A 20,022-nucleotide genomic window follows, 5' to 3' on the forward strand; every position below is an offset into this window, starting at 1 on the left:
AATTTTCCCTTCTCAGTGTCAATTGACTTGTTAGTGCTACAATGTCTCAGGTGTGAATGGGGAGCAGGTGTGTTAAATTTGGTGTTATTGCTCTCACTCTCTCATACTGGTCACTGGCAGTTCAACATGGCACCTCATGGCAAATAACACTCTATAGATCTGAAAAAAAGAACTGTTGCTCTACATAAATATGGCCTAGGCTATGAGAAGGTTGCGAAGACTCCCGAAACTGAGCTGCAGTAAGGTGGCCAAGACCATACAGCAGTTTAACAGCACAGATTCCACTCAGAACAGGCCTCACCATGGTCCACCAAAGAAGTTGAGGTCACGTGCTCAGCATCATATTTAGAGGTTGTGTTTGAGAAATAGACGTATGAGTGCTGCCAGCATTACTGCAGAGGCTGAAGGTGTGGGGGGGTCAGCCTGTCAGTGCTCAGACCATACACCACACACTGCATCAAATTGGTCTGCATGGTTGTCATCCCAGAAGGAAGCCTCCTCTAAAGATGATCCACAAGAAAGCCTGCAAACAGTTTGCTGAAGGCAAACAGACTAAGTACATGGATTACTGGAACCATGTCCTGTGGTCTGATGAGACCAAGATAAACGTATTTGGTGTCAGATGGTGTCAGGTGTGTGTGGTGGCAACCAGGTGAGGAGTACAAAGACAAGTGTGTCTTGTCTACAGTCAAGCATGGTGGTGGGAGTGTCATGGTCTGGGGCTGCATGAGTGCTGCCGGCATTGGGGGGCTACAGATCATTGAGGGAACCATGAATGCCAACATGCACTGTGACATACTGAAGCAGAGCATGATCCCCTCCCTTCAGAGACTGGGCCGCAGGGCAGTATTCCAACATGATAACCACCCCAAACACACCTCCAAGACAACCACTACCTTACTAAAGAAGCTGAAGGTAAAGGTGATGGACTGGCCAAGCATGTCTGCAAACCTAAACCCTATTGAGAATCTGTGGGACATCCTCAAATGGACCGTTTTGTCGGATATTCCGACTGTGTGTGGTCTCCATCAGACTGTTTCCATCGAAGTATCCGTATCCGACGGACCAAGTTTCCAACTTGTTGGTAACATTTTCCGACAAAATGCTCCGATCGGACATACTCCGATCATGTGTAGAGAATTTTCGATCGGACCAAGTGCCACGCATGCTCAGATCAAATTCCTACACCAAAGCTATTGGCTACTAGCCTGAACGTAGTCCCATCGTAACAAAATTACGTCATCACGTTCTGAATGATCGGATTTTCCGACAACTTTGTTCGACCCCTGTGTATACTACAGTTTCGGACAAAATCCGACGGATTTGGTTGTCGGAATGTCCGACCGTGTGTACAAGGGCTAAGAAACATTTTTGCTTTATCTGTTGAACATGTACAAAAAAAAAAAAAACCTGTTGCTCTTGTCAGAAGTTTAGATCTGTCCTATGCACAATTCCTGTGTTATCTTCACACAGCCTGATTTGCCCTCCTAGTTCTTATCTTGAGTCGACAGAGTGATTAGTCTCTATGTTGTGGAGAATAGGATAAGGGTATGGCTTGAGTAGATTAGCAATTGAGAACTGGACAAAGCTGACACTATTAAAGAGGAAGTAAAGGCAGTTGAAAAAAAAAAATTGCAACCTGCAAGGCAAAGGCATAATGAGCTGGTATGCATAGCATACTAGCTCATTATGAATAACTTACCTGAGAACGAAGCCCCCGAAGCGGTCCTCCGTCTTCGTGTTCGCCGCTGCCATGTATCTCGGAGTGACTTCCGGGTCTCGCTGTGATGCACCGGAGCCTCAATGACGTCACTCCCACGCATGCGCACAGGACCCGACACGAGCGGCATATCGCCGCAATCTGCGGCCTGCCCAGTGCGCCTGTGCGCCGCTTTCTATGGTGCATGCGCCGTAGACAGCGGTGGCTGTCTTTCTGTAAATATCTCCTAAACTGTGTAGGTTTAGGAGATATTTCTTGGACCTACAGGTAAGCCTTAATCTAGGCTTACCTGTAGGTCAAAGTGGTTTGTAAGGGTTTACAACCACTTTAAGTCCGCAGAAGTACTGTGTGTTGTCAGCCCACAATAGGGCTAAAAAACTGAGAGCATTTCTGGCAAATAAACAGATAATGTCACAATCGGGGGTCAGGCCCGCCAAACAGGAAGTGCAGAGACACGGCTTAAAACAGGAAGGTCGTGGGAGGAGCAAAGAGTTGAAGGTTCAGCAGAAAACAAAACACAAGGCAGGATTGTCCAATGGATCAGGCAGGTAATTTACTGTAATCTGTAAGAGCCCTGTCACATGGGCTTTATGATCAGGTCTGGATGTCAGCTTTTCAGGCTGACTTGATCAGAAGATCGATCCAGGTCTATAGGCCGACTCATGTAAACGAAACATGTGTCTGCTTACAGCAACCTACTTCAAAGTCCATCCAGGTCAACAGGACTTAGGAGATAAATACATTTCTGGCAGGTCAATTTCTGTACTTGCAGGGTCTTTAAAGTGATAAAACATGGGGAAATGTGCACACATTGCGGAGATGTAGTTGATATGTACTTTCCCTGACATACACTTTAACCACAGTGATAACTTCTGCCCAGTCCAACAAATACAAACCCTACCAGAAGTGTTGGAGATCTCTCCTTTTGGACATAAGACGCACTCATAGCAGCATTTATGTATTGAAGATCCAACTTTTGTTCTGCTGCCAGGTAAACAGGGATCTGAACATCGAGATACCAGAATCTGAAATCAGATATTATTATTATTATTATTATTATTATTATTACATAGTTACATAGTTAGTCAGGTTGAAAAAAAAGACACAAGTCCATCCAGCTCAGCCATAAAAATAAATAAATAAATAAAAAATAATATCACACAATCCTATACCCACAGTTGACCCAGAGGAAAGCGAAAAACCCCAGCAGAACATGATCCATTTAGCTACAGCAGGAGACAAAATTCCTTCCTGATCCCCCAAGAGGCAATCGGATTTTCCCCAGATCAATTTTTCCTATAAATGTTAGTACCCAGTTATATTATGTACAATTAGGAAAAAATCCAGCCCTTTCTTAAAGCAATCTATTGAGCTGGCCAAAACCACCTCTGCAGGGAGTCTATTCCACATTTTCACAGCTCTTACTGTGAAGAAACCTTTCCATATTTGGAGATAAAATCTCTTTTCCTCTAGACGTAAAGAGTGCCCCCTTTTCCTCCGCGATGACCGTAAAGTGAGTAACTCAACACCAAGTGCACTATATGGACCACTTATGTATTTTTACACGGTGGTCATATCCCCCCCCCCCCCCCTCAATCTCCTCTTCTCAAGAGGGAATACATTCAGTTCCTCTAATCTATCCTCATTACATAGTTACATAGTAGGTGAGGTTTAAAAAAGACACAAGTCCATCAAGTCCAACCCATGTGTGTGATTATACATCAGTATTACATTGTATATCACTGTATGTTGTGGTCGTTCAGGTGCTTATCTAATAGTTTCTTGAAACCATTGATGCCCCCCGCTGAGACCACCGCCTGTGGAAGGGAATTCCACATCCTTACCGCTCTTACAGTAAATAACCCTCTACGTAGTTTAAGGTTAAACCTCACCTCTTTTCTTCTAATTTTAATGAGTGGCCACATGTCTTGTTAAACTCCCTTCCGCAAAAAAGTTTTATCCCTATTGTGAGGTCACCAGTAGGGATGAGCTTCGAGTTCATGTTCGACTCGACTCGAACATTGCCTGTTCGTCCGAACAGCGAACAATTTGGGGTGTTCGCAGCAAATTCGAAAAGCCGCAGAACACCCTGTACAAGTCTATGGGAGAAATCTAAAGTACTAATTTTAAAGGCTTATATGCAAGTTATTGTCATAAAAAGTGTTTGGGGACCCGGGTCCTGCCTCAGGGGACATGGATCAATGCAAAAAAAAAAAAAGTTTTTAAAACGGCCGTTTTTTCGGGAGCAGTGATTTCAATAATGCTTAAAGTGAAACAATAAAAGTGTAATATTCCTTTCAATTTCGTGCCTGGGGGGTGTGTATAGTATGCCTGTAAAGGGGCGCATGTTTCTCGTGCTTAGAACTGTCCCTGCTCAAAGTGTCATTTCTGCAGTAAAAAAAGTAATTTAAAAACACTCGCAGCTATAATGAATTGTCGGCTCCCCGTAATACAGAGAACAGTCATTGAAAGACCCTTCAGGTCTGGTATGGATATTAAGACGAACCCTGCGTCAAATTTGAAAAAAAATTACTTGGGGTTGCCTCAAATATCCATACCAGACCCTTTGGGTCTGGTATGGATTTTAAGGGGAATTTTACACCAAATAAAAAAAAATGGAGTGAAGTTCCCCCCCTAAAAATCCATACCAGACCCTTTATCCAAGCAACTCAACCTGGCAGGCCGCAGGAAAAGGGGGGTGGGGACGAGAGAGCGCCCCCCTGAACTGTACCAGGTCCCATGCCCTCAACATTGGGAGGATGCTTTGGGCGTCTGTGACCCCTCAAAGCACCATATCCCCATGTTAATGGGGACAAGGGCCTCATCCCCACAACCCTGGCAGGTGGTTGTGGGGGTCTGCGGGCGGGGGGCTTATCGGAATCTGGAAGCCCCCTTTGACAAGGGGACCCCCAGATCCAGGCCCCCCTGTTTGAAATAGTAATGGGAACATTGTACCCCTACCATTTCACAAAGAAAGTGTAAATAATTGTAAAAAAACACACAGACACCGTTGGGATAAGTCCTTTCTTAAAAAAAATAAAAGATTCCAGCGGTGGTAATCCACTCTTGGTATCCAGGGGGTTGGGGTCACAGGGGGCCGGGGTCAGGTGACCCCGTCCTCCTCAGCTAAGAGACCTGACATGCTTCCGGGATTCCCGCAATGTCTTCGGTGGAGACAGGATGCACTGCGCTGGACATCATCAGGAGAGATCATCCATAGCTGGATACCAAGAGTGGATTACCACCGCTGGAATGTTTTTTTTACACTTTCTTTGTGAAATGGTAGGGGTACAATGTACCTGTTACTATTTCAAATGGGGGGGGCGGGATCTGGGGGTCCCCTTGTCAAAGACCCCCAAAGCATCCTCCCAATGTTGAGGGCATGTGGTCTGGTACGGTTCAGGAGGGGGGGGGGGGGGCGGTCTCTCGTTTTTTTTATTATTAATGACTTTCAATGAGTGTTCTCTGTTTATGGGAGCTGACAATTCATTATAGCCGCGAGTGATTTTAAATGACTTTTTTTCCTGCACAAATGACACTTTGTGCAGGGACAGTTCTAAGCACAGGAAACATGCGCCCCATTCACAGGCATACTATAGACACCCCCCCAGGTATGAAATTTAAAGGAATATTACACTTTTATTGTTTCACTTTAAGCATTATTAAAATCACTGCTCCCGAAAAAAACGGCCGTTTTTAAAACTTTTTTTTGCATTGATACATGTCCCCTGGGGCAGGACTTAGGTCCCCATAGACTTTAATAGGGCTCTAAAGTTCACACAAAGTTTAGGTCTGTTCGCAGGTTCTGGTGCAAACCGAAACAGGGGTGTCCTGCTCATCCCTAGTCACCAGTATGGTATTTGTAAATTGAAATTATATCCCCTCTCAAGCGTCTCTTCTCCAAAGTGAATAAGTTCAGAGCTCCCAACCTTTCCTCATAACTAATATCCTCCAGACCCTTTATTACCTTTGTTGCCCTTCTTTGTACTCGCTCCATTTCCAGTACATCCTTCCTGAGGACTGGTGCCCAGAACTGGACACCATATTTCAGGTGCGGCCGGACCAGAGTCTTGTAGAGCTTGAGAATGATCGCTTTATCCCTAGAGTTGATCCCCTTTTTAATGCCAATATTCTGTTTGCTTTGTTAGAAACAGCTTGGCATTGCATGCCATTGCTGAGCCCATCATCCACTAGGACCCCCAGGTCCTTTTCCACCCTGGATTCCACCAGAGGAACTCTCCCACAATATATAAATTGCATATATATTTTTTCCACCAAATGCGTTATTTTACATTGAACCTCATTTGCCATGTAGTTGCCCACCCCATTAATTTGTTCAGATCTTTTTGCAAGGTTTCCACATCCTGCGGAGAAGTTATTGCCCTCCTTAGCTTAGTTTCGTCTGCAAATACAGAGATTGCACTGCTTACCCCCTCCTCCAGGTCGTTTATGAACAAATTAAACAGGATTGGTCCCAACACAGAACCCTGGGGGACCCTCTGAACTCGCCCTTGTAGCCAGTTTGCAATCCATGTACTCACCCTATGGTCCATGCCAATGGACCTTATATTGTACAGTAAATGTTTATAGGGAACTGTGTCAAATGCTTTTGCAAAATCCAGATACACCACATCTACGGGCCTTCCTTTATCTAGATGGCAACTCCCCTCCTCATAGAAGGTTAGTAGATTGGTTTGGCAAGAACGATTCTTCATGAATCCATGCTGATTACTGCTAATTAGGGATGAGCCGAACACCCCCCGGTTCGGTTTGCACCAGAACTTGCGAACGACCCCCGCGTTCGGTACGAACGTTAGAACCCCATTGAAGTCTATGGGACTCGAACGTTCGAAATGGAAAGTGCTAATTTTAACGGCTAATATGCAAGATAGTGTCCTAAAAAGGGTTTGGGGACCTGGCTCCTGCCCCAGGGGACATGGGTCACTGCAAAAAAAAGTTTTAAAAACTGCAGTTTTGGCGGGAGCACTGATTTTAATGACGATTAAAGTGAAAAAAAAAGGTGAAATATTCCTTTAAATATGGTGCCTGGGGGGTGTCTGTAGTATGCCTGTGAAGTGCCACGTGCTTCCCGTGTTTAGAACAGTCCCTGCACAAAATGACATTAAACGGAAATAACACCATTTAAAACTGCTTGCGGTTTTAATGTTATATCTGGTTCCTGCAATATGGTTGAAAATCATTGAGAAAAATGGCATGGGTAGCCCTCCCTGCCCATTACCAGCCTATTTGGGTCTTGTACGCATATTAAGGGGAACCCCGTACCCATATTAAAAAAAGGAAATGCGTGTGGCCCCCAGGCCCTATATACTCAGAACAGCAGTATACAGGCGGTGCAAACAAGACAGGGACTGTGTAGGTTTGTTGTGTTAAGTTGAATCTGTTTGTAATTTTCAACCGGTACATTTTTAAAGTGTAGCTCCAGTCAAAAAAACGATTTTTAAGCTTTTTGGAAAACATAGGGAAGGGTTATCACCCCTGTATAATTTGTTTTGTCGTCCATCTTTTTTCATCTCACTTGCTGCTGTCTCCTTGCGTTTGCAAGTAGGAGATGTTTGTAAGTTGGATGTTTGAAAGTAGGGGCCTGCCCTATATTATAGCGGTATGTACTGGGTACAGAGCACGCAGACAGCACGCACTCCTAACACTACTGACTGCAAGCTCTATTATTAACCACTTGACCACTGGGCACTTAAACACCCTTAATAACCAGACCAATTTTCAGCTTTCGGTGCCCTCACATTTTGAATGACAATTACTCAGTCATGCAACACTGGACCTATAGGAAATGTTTGTCCTTTTTTTCACACAAATAGAGCTTTCTTTTGGTGGTATTTAATCACCTCTCAGTTTTTTTATTTTTTGTGCTATAAAAGAAAAAAGACCGAAAATTCTGCGAAAAAATTAATTTTTCTTCGTTTCTGTTATAAAATTTAGCAGATTAGTAATTTTTTCTTCATAAATTTTGGCCAAAATTCATACTACTACATATCTTTGGTAAAAATAAGTACAAATTGGTGGATATTATTTGGTCTTTGTGAAAGTTATAGAGTCCACAAGCTATGGTGCCAATATCTGAAAATTGATCACACCTGAAGTACTGACGGCCTATTTCCTTTTTTTTTTTTTCCACAAAATTGTCATATTATCAGGTTATTTCACACACACAGCATATGCATACCACAAATTACACCTCAAAACACATTCTGTTATTACTCCCGAGTACGGCGATACCACATGTGTGAGACTTTTACACAGTGTGGCCACATACAGAGGCCCAACATGCAGGGAGCGCCATCAGGCGTTCTGGAGCACCCAGGCCAATTCTGACATTTCTCTCCTATATGTAAAAATCATCATTTATTTGCTAGAAAATTACAGAGAACCCCAAAACATTATATATATATATATATATATTTTTTTAGTAAAGACCCTGGAGAATACAATGGTGGTCGTTGCAAATTTTTATCTCACACGGTATTTGCACAGCAATTTTTCAAACTCGTTTTTTTGGGGGAAAAAACAGTTTTGTGCTTAAAAAACAAACAAAAAAAACAGTAAAGTTAGCCCAATGTTTGCATAAAGTGAAAGATGAAGTTATGCTGAGTAAATAGATATCAAACATGTCACTCTTCAAAATTGCACATGCCCGTGGAATGGCACCAAACGTCGCTACTTAAAAAATCCCCATAGGCGACGCTTTAATTTTTTTTTTACTGGTTACATGTTTTGAGTTGCAGAGGAGGTCTAGGACTAGAATTATTGCTCTCGCTCTAACGTTCTCGGCGATACCTCACATGTGTGGTTTGAACACCGTTTTCATATGTGGGCGGGGCTTACGCATGCGTTCGCTTCTGCATGCGAGCACATGGGGACATGGGCGCTTTAAATTTTTTATTTTTATTTTTTATTGTTCATTTTACTTTATTTATTTTAGTTTGACATTTTTTTCCCCAAAAATATATTTTTGATCACTTTTATTCCTATTACAAGGAATGTAAACATCCCTTGTAATAGGAATATGGGGTGACAGGTCCTCTTTACAGTGAAATCTGGGGGTCAATATGACCCCACATCTCACCTCTAGGCTGGGAAGCCTGAAATAAAAAATAAAAAAAAGATTCTGGCTTTGATCGTACTGGCGAGTTGGTAGAAGCACCGGAGGGCGGTGAGGGGTGGGGGGCGTCTATGGCTGGGTATTTCAGGGTATCACCGAGTATGGCTGGGTATCTCCGAGTATGGCTGGGTATGGCAATTTATGGCAGGGTATTGCAGAGTATTGGCGGGGTATTGGCGGGGTACTACAGAGTAATAGCAGGGTACTGCAGAGTATTGGGGGGTACTCCAGAGTAATGGCAGGGTACTGCAGAGTAATGGGGGTTACTGCAGAGTAATGGGGGGTACTGCAGAGTAATGGCAGGGTACTGCAGAGTAATGGCAGGGTACTGCACTGCAGAGTAATGGCGGGGTACTGCAGAGTAATGGCGGGTACTGCAGAGTAATGGCAGGGTACTGCACTGCAGAGTAATGGCGGGGTACTGCAGAGTAATGGCGGGGTACTGCAGAGTAATGGCAGGGTACTGCAGAGTAATGGCAGGGTACTGCAGAGTATGCACTGGTATTGCAGAGTATTGGCAGGGAATTGAGGGGTTAAATTCGGTGAGCAGCGATGTGGGCACTGCAGATGCAGCCCACATCGCTGCTGACACCGATCTCTTTCCCCTCCGCTGTACCGATCGGTACAGAGAGGGGAGGGAGGAACCGGCGTCATAACATGACGCCGGTTTGTTTACAAGTGATCACTCCGTCATTTGACGGAGCGATCACGTGGTAAACGGCCGCTGTGAGCGGCCGTTTACCGTGATCCGTGATGCGCGGGGTCCTGTGGACCCGGCGGTCACAGATGCTCTCGAGTGCGCGCCCCAGGGGGCGCGCGAGAGCAGAATTCTGGGAGGCCGTTAATTAACGGCCTCTCAGAGTTAAACAACCGCCCTGAAGCCGTTAATCGGCAACGGGCAGTTGTTAAGTGGTTAAAGCTAGATCACTAGCTATATAGGTGAGGTGAATATAGTGGTGTATACTGCGGTCAGGGCACAGACAACAACCACTACACAGCAGCAAGATAGGAAATCAGCCAAAAACGATTGGTGTGTAACTGTGTTGAAGGTACACAGAACACCCACTGCTTCAGATGCTAACTAACACACTACACGAGGCCGCCTCAAAGGCGGCCTTATATAGTGTGGGGCGTGCATTACACAGCCTGAGCTATGATTGGCCACAGGCAGGATGCCTGTGGCCAATTATGGCTCTCCTCGCTGCTGGCGCTGCGATTGGCCAAGCATGCGGGGTCACAGTGCATGCTTGGCCAATCATGGGGCAGCAATGCACTGCGCCACCGCAGTGCATTGTGGTCCGCGCGCGCGCCACTCGAATTTTGACGTGAACGGCCAAAACGTTCGGAATTCGCCGAACGGCCGAACAGCCAATGTTCGAGTCGAACGTACGTTCGACTCGAACAGGAAGCTCATCCCTACTGCTAATGATGCCGCTCTCCTTACTAAAATCCTGTATATTGTCCATTATCATCCCCTTCAAGAGCTTGCATACTATTCATGTTAGGCTAACTGGTCTGTAATTCCCAGGGATGTATTTTGGGCCCTTTTTAAATATTGGTACTACATTGGCTTTTCTCCAATCAGCTGGTACCGTTCCAGTCAGTAAAAATTAGGAACAATGGTCTGGCAATTACTTGACTGAGTTCCCCAAGTACCCTCAGGTGCAAGCCATCTGGTCCAGAAATCGGCCAGCCGGGACCACGGGAACAGGCGGCGGCAGCGGGCCTCGTGGACTAGGCCAAGGCGTGGACTCGCCTGAAAAACCCTGCCCACGGCCTCACATGGTCAGCGCGGAGCCTGCCCGGAGGCCTAGAAATCGCGGCTTCTAGCTTCTCCCTATCCCTCTTCAATCCTCCTACACTCCGGTGTGCCTGTGAGGGTAATTGACTGGCTGAGACCCCGGAAAACAGCGGCTATACAGTGCCTTATGGAGTAGGCCAAAGCCGCAGACTCGCCTGAGTAAACCTGCCCACAGCCTTGCAGGGCTGGCGCGGAGCCCAACTGAACGCTCGGAAAGGAAAGCCTGTTGGATTCCTCCTCTCCCTCCCTGCTCCTGATACCCTCCCCGGGGTATGCAAAGGGGGACGAGTCAACCCCGATCACCCGGAAAAAGGCTGTGAAGTCTGGCAAATTGGACAGGGCCGCAGCTGTGGCCTCGCCTGAACATCCTAACAACATTGAGAACCAGGCTGAGGACCCCGATAAGTTGCCTGCTACGGCGGCTGATTTCAAGGCAGTTCTACAGGCCATAACCACCCTGACTGGTAAGATGGACCATATTCAAGCCAATGTGGAGTTTATTAGGAAAGACTTTGACACCTTTCGTGGTAGAATGACTGAGGTAGAGCAGAGGGTTTCTCAAGTGGAGGATACAGTATGTGAACATGGAGCTGACCTCCACGCACACAAAGCCAGGGTGAAAACGCTTGAATTCCGTGCAGAAGACCCATGAAATCGCAACAGAAGGAATAATTTGCATATCCTGGGTCTTCCTGAAGGGGCTGAAGGCACAACTCCACGGCTTTCGCTGAACGCTTACTGCAACAACTACTCCCTTCAGCTTGTTTTCTCAAATTTTTACTGTAGAAAGGGCTGCCCCAGGGAGCAGCACCCCGCACCTTCATCTTTAAGCTCCTTCATTTTTGGGACAGAGATATTGTGATGCGGGAGGCCAGGGCCCAGGGTGAACTCCACTTTGAAAATGCAAAGCTCCTGGTCTTCCCGGACTATTCTCTGGAAACCCAGAAGCAGAGGAAATCCTTTGACTCTGTAAGAGCAAGGCTCCGTTCCCATCCCTTCCTGCCGAGCATACGCAGATGTGCGTTCTCGGCTTCCGTGGGTTATAACGGGATGATGCCTGAACCTGCAGGCATCATCCTGGTACCGTTTTTCAGAGCCAGCGATTGGCTATCCAGCCATAACAACCGATGAGGCTAAAAGCCGCTCGGCTGTTATGCCGGAGGAGCGGGAGGGGACACCCCCCCCCGCCGCTCTTACCGGTGCTCTCGCTCAATCGGGAGCACTGATGTACAATCCAATGCCTCCGGCTGCTGGGCTGCTGGGCAGGGACTAGAATGTAGCCGTAAGCAGCTTCATTCCAGTCTCCTAATAGTAAACATGGAAGCGACGTCATGACGTCACTTCCCGTTTACTCGGCTGCCAATGGCGCTGGTTTTAAAAAAAATATACAGTATTCAGAATCGCCATTTTCGGTGATCTGAATACATTGAAGTGTAAAGGAGGGGTGGGGGGTCTTTTAGACCCCTGATCCCTCCATAAAGAGTACCTGTCACCACCTATTACTGTCACAAGGGATGTTTACATTCCTTGTGACAGCAATAAAAGTGATTTTTCATTTTTTTTAAAAACAATTTATTAATTTTAAGATAAATAAAAAAAAAATATATATATATATTTTTTTTTTTTAAAGCGCCCGCCATCCCACGGGCTCGCGAAGCAAAGAAAACGCATACAGAAGTCGCGCCCGAATATGTAAACAGTGTTCAAATCACACATGTGAGGTATCGACGCGATCGTCAGAGTGTGAGCAATAATTCTAGTACTAGACCTCCTCTGTAACTCTAACCTTGTAACTGTAAAAAAAATTTAAAGCGTCACCTATTGAGATTTTTAGGTACCGTAGTTTGTCGTCATTCCACGAGTGCGTGCGATTATAAAGTGTAACATGTTTGGTATCTATTTACTCGGCGTGACATCATCTTTCACATTATGCAAAAATATTTGGCTAATTTTACTGTTTCATTTTTTTTTTAATTCATGTGTCCCTTTTCCCAAAAAGTTGTGTTTAAAACACCACTGCGCAAATACCGTGTGATATAAAATATTGCAACAATCGCCGTTTTATTCTATAGAGTCTCTGCTAAAATTATATATATATATATATATATATATATATATATATATATATATATATATATATATATATATATATATACATACATATTTGGGGGTTCCAAGTAATTTCCTAGCCAAAAATATGGATTTTAACTTGTAAACACCAAATGCCAAAAATAGGCTTAGTCATGAAAGGGTTAAATACAGCATGCATTTCCCGGCCAGGCTGAGGGTTGAAGATGGGGAGTCTGTTCGGTTCTTCGCTTGACCCATGACACTGAACTCGGTGCTGCCACTGTATAAGCTTACTTATGCCAATCGAAACTGCCCTGGCAAATTTGAAAAATATGGTCGGGATGGATAGATGCCTGGGGCACAGAACTTGCAGACAATCACTAAAATCTCACTGCTAGACCTGCCCCCAAATAAGGCTCCACTACTATGCTCTATTGATTGTCTAATCACTGCTTGAACTCCTTTGTTCCCATCCCCCTTCCTCCCTTTGTCCCCCCCTTCCCCCCCCCCCCCTTCCCTAGGACCTCCTTATTTAGTCCTGCTGATGTCTAGCACCTCCGAACCCATATCCTCCTGTATTGTAACTCAACAGCCCTGGGCATCTTCTGCCTGCCTTAATATACAGTTCCTTTGACCTGTGCCGATTTATGTAACATACTTCTGTGAACAAATGTGTATTTGCATCGCTTGTACTGTAAAGATCGAATAAACATTTCCTTCTTGTTAAAAAAATAAAATAAATCTCCATCATATCTCATGAGGATATACTGTACAAGCTAATGCCCCGTACACACGACCGGACTTTTCGACATCAAAGGTCCGACGGAACGATTCTGGCAGACCATTCGATCGTGTGTGGGCTGCAGCGGACTTTTGATTTGCAAAAACCAACAGACTTTCGAAATGCAACATGTTTCAAATTTCGCCGGACCCAGTTCCTACTGAGAAATCCGCTCGTGTGTATGCTAGTCCGAGGGACAAAAACCGGCGCGAGAGTAGCTAATGGCTACTGGCTATGAACTTCCTTATTCTAGTCTGGTCGTACGTCATCACGTTCCAATCCGTCGGTCTTTGGTGTGATTGTGTGTGGCCAAGTCCGTTCATTCAGAAAGTTCATCAGAACTCCGTCAGAACTCCATCAGAACTCCTCCGAAAGTCCGTCGGACCTAGTCCCTCAAAGTCCGGTCGTGTGTATGCGGCATTAGTGTTACAAATAGGAATCAGGTTTAGGTTTGCCTCTATTATGGGTAGAATTTGACAGGTCTGAGATCCCTCAGGGACAATATTTTGAGATTTTCAAACATCTGGGGTGTTTACTTATTTCTACTGTATGTCTCTATTTTGACTTAAACTCTTTTTTTTTTTTTTGCAAGGAATTCCTTTAAAAATAGAGGGCTTTGGTTTCAGGGGTGATGTTTTGGGGTTTTCATAATTGTTGTTTCTTTTTTTTTTGTACTATATTTTATTTTATGTTGATATAGCTTTAAGTTTTGGATGCTCAACATTTACTTTTTACTGAACTGACCTGATCTTGGCCTTCTTTGTTCTTGGGGCGGCTTTTGATCACACAAGAACAGTGTGCAACTAAACCACCTCACATTAAATCACTCACATTTAATTAACCACTTCCCGACTGGCGCACACCGATATACGTCGGCAGAATGGCACCAGCCGGCATATTGGCGTACAGATACGTCCAGTTTTAAAGGCCGCACTGCCACCGCGAGGGAGGCGCGTGCCGGTCGGGACCCCTGTGGGTCCGGTCGCGGGTCTCGCGGACTCGAACGCCGTGGGGATACCCATGATAGTCTCACGGGGCGGCTGAACGAGGAGATGCCGTTGTAAACAGCATCTCCCCGTTCTGCCTAGCAACAAGTGACGCTGATCTCTGCTCCATGTGATTAGAGCAGAGATCAGTGTTCACTAAAACAAAGCCCAGCCCCCCACAGTTAGTAACACACCCCTAGGAACACTTAACCCCTACACTGCCACCCACTTGTTAACCCCTTCACTGCCAGTGTCATTTACACAGGAATCACTGCATTTGTATAGCAGTGATTGCTGTATAAATGACAATGGTCCCAAAAATGTGTCAAAATGTCTGATGTGTCCGCCATAATGTCGCAGTCACAATAAAAATCGCTGATCGCCACCATTACTAGTAAAAAAAAAAAAAAATATTAATAAAAATGCCTTAAAACTATCCCTTATTTTGTAAACGCTATAACTTTTGCGCTAACCAATCAATAATCGCTTATTGCGTTTTTTTTACCAAAAATATGTAGAAGAATACGTATCGGCCTAAACTGTGGGAAAAAATGTTTTATTTTATATATTTTTGGGGTAGATTTATTATAAGAAAAAGTAAAAAATAATGCGTTTTTTTCAAAATTGTCACTCTATTTTTGTTTATAGCGCAAAAAATAAAAAACGCAGGGGTGATCAAATACCACCAAAAGAAAGCTCTATTTGTGGGAGGAAAAAAAAAAGGAGGTCAATTTTGTTTGGGAGCCACGTCGCACGACCGCGCAATTGTCAGTTAAAGCGACGCAGTGCCGAATCGCAAAAAAGTGGTCTGGTCTTAAGCCAGCAAAATGGTCCGGGGGCTGAAAGTGGTTAAGAAAAAAAAACGACACTTTGTATTCAAATCAAATAAAATAAGATGAAACCATGTGAATAAATGAATAAATAAAAAAATAATGTACAATAGCCGCACGCCAAACAACACAAAAATTACAAGTGTTGCAAATATTCCATCCAAAAACCATTGTGCTGTATTATGAACCCTTAGTGTTATCAAACCACCCGCTAATTAAAATCATCAGTCATATCCGACTTATCAGCATATCACTAATGCAAAATGCAAAAGCACACGTGATCTGTTCATAATAAGTCCATCAGTGCAATATACCATGCCGAGTGCCTCTGGTGTATATCCCTCCACCCTGTTGTCACACACAGCCTCTTACTAAGATTCAAGGCCCCAAATCATAGGTGGTCAAAATGACCACCTATGAGTGGATGCACCCTCCAAAATTATCAAAGGCCAAGCTGTCATGACCTGAATAGAGAATACATACACATCCAAAATGCCTGCTGGTCATGCTAGGCCTTTTTGATTTGTATGTATTCAGGTCATGACAACTTGACCTTTGATCATATTGGAGGGTGCGTCCACTCTTTCACATGGACTTGGTATTGTTGGCATTTTTGTACCATGTTAAAAACTTTGAATAATAAAAAAATAAAAAAATAACTTTTTTATGCAAAGTCGTCAATTTATAATACATTTCTAAAACATAGCATGGACATAAAACGAATTACACCCCAAAACACATTCTGCTACTCCTCTTGAGTATGGCGATACCACATGTGTGAGACTTTTTAACAGCCTGGCCACACAGAGAGGACCAACATCCAAGATGGACCTGCCTGTGGGCAATCATGGCTCTCCTCACTGCCGACGCTGTGATTGGCCAAGCATGCGGGGTCACAGTGCACGCTTGGCCAATCATCAGCCAGCAATGCAGTGCATTGTGGGCCGTGAGCGCCACACGAATATGGCGCGGATGGCTCACAAAGCTCTGGCTTTGCCGAATGGGCAAACAGCTGGTGTTCGAGTCAAACATGCTTTCGACTCGAACACCAAGCTCATCCTTAGTCAACAAGTTAGATGTGTAATTTATGCTCCTAGAACACCTGACGGCACTCCCTGCATGTTGGGCCTCTCTATGTGGCCAGGCTGTGAAAAAGTCCCGCACATGTGGTATCGTCATACTCAGGAGGAGTAGCAGAATGTATTTTGGGGCATAATTTGTGGTATACACATGCCACGTGAGAGAAATAACCTATTACAATGACAATTTTTTTGGGAAAAAAATATCTTAATTTTGCAAATAATAGTGGGAAAAAAATGAAATCGAAAACCTCACCATGCCTCTTACTAAATACCTTGGAATGTCTACTTTCAAAAAAGGGGTCACTTGTGGGGTATTTGTACTTTCCTGGCTTGTTCGGGTCGCAAAAAATGAGATAGACCACCAGTGCATCAGGTGTGATCAATTTTTTATGATTCGCACCACAGCTTGTAGACTCTCTAACTTTCACAAAGACCAAATAATATCCACTAATTTGGGTTATTTTTACCAAAGACATGTAGCAGTATAAATTGTGGCCAAAATTTATGAAGAAAATTAATAATTTGCATAATTTTATCACAGAAACAAAGAAAAATGTGTCAGTCTTTTTTTCATTTATAGTGCAAAAAATAAAAATAAAACAGAGGTGATCAATTACCACCAAAAGAAAGCTCTATTTGTATGAAAAAAAGGACAAAACATTCATTTGGGTACAGTGTTACATGACTGAGTAAATGTCATTCAAACTGTGAGAGCACTGAAAACTGAAAATTGGTCTGGTCACGAGGAGGGTTTAAGTGCCCAGTAGGCAAGTGGTTAACCACTTGCCGACTGGTTAATGTACATTTTCATCGGCAGAATGGCACAGGCAGGCAAAGCAACGTACAGGTATGTTGCATTGTATCTGTCACCTAGCCCTCGCGTGTGCGCTCACTGCGAGCTCCATGTCCGTGCCCGCAGGACCAATGGACTTGATGTCCGCCGGTGTCCCGCAATCATGTCATGGAGCAGCAGAATGGGGAGATGCCTATGTAAACAAGCATTTCCCTGTTCTGTCTAGTGACAGGACACTGATCTTCTACTCCCTGTCATCGGGAGCAGTGATCAGTGTCATGTCACTGGTAGTCCAGCCCCCTCACAGTTATAATAACTCCCCAGGACACACTTAAACCCTTCCTTGCCCCCTAGGGGTTAACTCCTTCCCTGTCAGTGTCATTTACATGGTAATCAGTGCATTTTTATAGCACTGATCGATGTATAAATGAAAATGGTCCCAAAATAGTGTCAAACGTGTCCGATGAGTCCGCTGCAATATCACAGTCACGATAAAAATTGCAGATTGCCGCCATTATTAGTAAAAAAAAAATATATGTATATATATATATATAATAAAAATGCCATAAAACTATCCGCTATTTTGTAGACTCTATAACTTTTGCGCAAACGAATCAATATAGGCTTATTGTGATTTTTTTTATCAATAATTTGTAGAAGAATACATATCGGCCTAAACTGAGGGATATTTATTAAAGCAAAATGTAAAAAAATATTGCTTTTTTTCCCAAAACTGTCGCTCTTTTTTTGTCGCAAAAAATAAAAACCATAGAGGTGATCAAATACCACCAAAAGAAAGCTCTATTTGTGGGGAAAACAGGACGTCAATTTTGTTTGGGTGCAACGTTGCATAGTTAGTAAGATTGAATAAAGACACTAGTCCATCCAGTTCAACCTGAGTAAGTGTCTGCCCCTATCCCTGTACATTGCACACTCACATTGGTCCCTACCCTCAAGGAGCCCACAATCCATAGTCCCTTTTCATATACTAGGGCCAATTTTGGACAGAAGCCAATTGACCTACCTGCAAGTCTTTGGAGTGTGGGAGGAAACTGGAGTACCCAGAGGAAACCCACACAGGCACAGGGAGAACATGCAAACTCCAGGCAGGTAGTGTCATGGTCTGGGATTTGAACCAGTGACTCTTTTTACTGTGAGGTGAGAGTGCTAACCACTACACCACTGTGCCGCACAATTGTCAGTTAAAGTGATGCAGTGCTGAATTGCAAAAACTGGCCCGGTCATTGGGCAGCCAATTCTTCCAAGGCTGAAGTGGTTAATATAACAAATGATTATACTAATGTTGAAATAAAAAGTTGATTATTTTTTGCTTTATATTCGACTTTTGCAGACTCAAAATACATATTTTATAAGTGCAAACTAGTCATACCCCTTCTAATCTGTATTAAATCTAGTTGCATGCAAAATTATTTGGTTGTGCACACATGCTTGTCCATGATTAGAAAGTGTAATAGGGGGAGGGGGAAGAAAACCCCCCAAAAATATCCCTGCTCTAAAGTTGAAATATCACTCCTGAACCATACCAGACCACATGCCCTCAACATGGGGGGTGATTTGGGGTCCTCCCCAAAACAACTTGTCCCCATGTTGGTGGGGACAAGGGCCTCTTCCAGAAAACCCTGGACGGTGGTTGTCAGGGTCTGTGGTTGGGGGGCTTATCAGAATCTGAAAGCCCCCTTTAACAAGGGGGCACCCAGATCCAGCCCCCATGTGAATGGGTATCTGATATATTGTACCCCTTCCCATTCACCCCAAAAAGCAGTGAAATGAAAAAAAAAACAAAAAAACAAGAGCCTGTTTTTGACTAGTCCTTTATTGTAAAATACTGCTGAACCGTCTTCTCCTGTCACTGTCTCTTCCACCTCCATCTTCTCCTGCCGCTGTCTCTCCTGGTGCCATCTCTCCCGCCGCAATCTTCTCTTGCCGCCGTCTTCTCCTGCTGTCCTCTTCCTCGTCGCTGGTTACCCGCTGAAAGAAAAAAAAGCCACAAAGGGTGGGCTCTCCGGGTGACGTCATCGGATGGCCATGCCCCATGGCTAGATAAAAGATTCCAGACAGTGGGTGACAACACAATGGTGGAAGACACAGAAGAAAAGCAGCTTTTTTTATTTAGCGGGCAACCGGTGGCGAGGAAGAATACAGCAGTGGGAGAAGACGGTGGCAGGAGAGATGGTGGCAGGAGAGACAGCGGCAGGAGAAAATGGGGACGGGAGAGCCGGCAGGAGAAGATGGCGGCGGGAGAGATGGCAGCGGGAGAAGACAGCTCAGGGGGGAAGACAGCTCAGATCTATTTTCCAAAAAAGGACTTATCAAAAACTGGCTCTTGTGTTACTGTTTTTGTGGGGTTAATGGGTAGGGGTACAATGTCTCTTGCCATTTTTCTGTCTCTTGTTCTTTCTTTGCCGCCAGTTACTCGCTAAAAGCAAAAAAAAGCCACAAGGGGTGGGCTCTCTGGGTGACATCATTGGATGGCCATGCCCCATGGCTAAATAAGAGATGCCAGACAGTGGGAGACAACACAATGGAGGAAGACAGCCACGGAAGAAGAGCGGCTTTTTTTAAAATTTAGCAGGTAACCGGTGACGAGGATGAACACAGCAGTGGGAGAAGACGACGGCAGAAGAGACAGGGCGGTAGAGACAACAGCAGGAGAAGATGGCAACGGGAGAGACGGTGGTAGGACAGACAGCAGCAGGAGAAGACAGCTCGGGAGAAGACAGCTCGGGAGAAGACAGCTCAGAGCTATTTTACAATAAACTGGTTCTTGCTTTCTTTTTACATCTCACTGTCTTTGTGGGGTTAA

General features: G+C 44.5%; 1 pseudogene; it reads right to left on the bottom strand.

Moving 5' to 3' along the window:
• The window catches only part of LOC143986461 (vomeronasal type-2 receptor 116-like), a 92,508-nt pseudogene that overhangs the window by 5,652 nt on the left and 66,834 nt on the right, over window positions 1-20,022 (bottom strand).

Source organism: Lithobates pipiens, unplaced genomic scaffold, assembly GCF_037356315.1.
Source record: "Lithobates pipiens isolate NorthernLeopardFrog02 unplaced genomic scaffold, aLitPip1_a1.2 Scaffold_160, whole genome shotgun sequence".
Lineage (NCBI taxonomy): Eukaryota > Metazoa > Chordata > Amphibia > Anura > Ranidae > Lithobates > Lithobates pipiens.